The sequence below is a fragment of the Trachymyrmex cornetzi genome, unplaced genomic scaffold (assembly GCF_001594075.2).
Source record: "Trachymyrmex cornetzi isolate Tcor2-1 unplaced genomic scaffold, Tcor1.1 scaffold35, whole genome shotgun sequence".
In the NCBI taxonomy this organism is placed as follows: domain Eukaryota; kingdom Metazoa; phylum Arthropoda; class Insecta; order Hymenoptera; family Formicidae; genus Trachymyrmex; species Trachymyrmex cornetzi.
In genome coordinates, this window is record NW_017298213.1 from 1,680,572 (window position 1) to 1,682,162 (window position 1,591).

Here is a 1,591-nt window from a genome sequence, read left to right on the forward strand (position 1 = left end):
ATTATAAAGATTAAGTTAGCTCATGGTCTGTTTTACGGACAGGTGTGTCGGTTTACGCTGCACTCCAATTTTAAATTAAAAATCGTATTATGAAAAGACTAAGAGAAAAAATAATATAAATAAAACTTATTTCGGAAACTACAAGTATTTAAAATGACGTAATATTATCAATAATACAGTCACTATTATTTAAATCTCACAATTTGCAAAAGAAAATCGTAAGAATTTTAGTTTTGCATTTGTAGAATTCGTTTTTAGCTGATTTGATATAGAAACAAGCCACAAACCTACGAATTATGAGTTTGTACTTCTTTAATTAGCTAAACAGATCATGATTTTATTAGTATTAATAAAGTGCAATAGTTAGTTTCCGAAAAATAAGGGGGTGTTACTTTAGGAGACCTATGTCAGTATCGGCGACTTTTCTCTAACTTTTGTATCACCACATGTTATGCATCGACAAATAGAAATAATTTGATTAACAACAAAATTTTCTATAAAATTATATTTAGTAGAAATAGCTACAACAAAATCAAATGCATTTCGTTTAATACCAGTCGAAAAATACTCCCCTAGATATTTTCGTACTGCGTAGGTAGTTAAATTAAGTATTCCGTTCTCATATCGATGCGCTAATTTAAAACATTTAGTTTGTGGCGACTCGCCACTAGAGGTCCACGAGGCTCACTCGGTTCGCGTGAGCACCGTAGCCACGCGAATTTTCTTTAAATAGAAACATCGTTCTGGATTCGTTTCCAGGCGTCTAAGCCAGGTCCCACACTACATCGCCTTACTGATGAATCTAATAGTGTGGGACCAGGGCGAAACGCTGCAGCCGACCACAAAGCTTCAAGTCAGGCCACTTTAGTGGACATCCACAAATTTATCAGAATTAAATAATTGTTTTCTAATAATATTTAAATGAAATAAATATTGTAATGTAGCACTGGCATAGCGTGAAACTTTGTCAGTATTTTGAAAACCACGTATATAGTACCCAAGAAGTATAGTACTTTGTCGGACTTTTTGATCTAACTGTTGAATGGAAGTTATTGTTTTCGGTAATGTCCATGGCACATCTTTAATTTTACGATAACTCTTTTGAAATAGTAATAATTTGTGCTTCTAGTTTATGTAATCGTTTTAGCCGATTATATTCAATAATTGCTTCTTCACTAGCTATTATAGATGAAGGATTATAATTAATCAAATACGCATTAAGGTTCACTTTCGTTGCTAATTTTACTTTAATTTTATATTAAAATTAAAATTCTATAAAGGCATTGTGAACAGCAGCTTAATAGACAAAACGCTTTATATACAGGGTGGGCCATTTTAATCGATCCACCCAAATATCTCCAAAAGTAAGCACTATACAAAAAAATTGTTTAAACAAAAGTTGTTCAGGACAATGGGGGTCATCTTTCTGCATTATTGGTTTTGACCTTAAGATCAATTTTTAAGGTTATTTAAAGGTAAAAATAATTTTTTTTAATGAGAACCCCTATTTTCGACACCGGATTCGGAAAGAGCGGGAAATTTTACGTCAGAAATGATAGTTTGATAATTTGCTAAAGTGACCTTCAGAAGG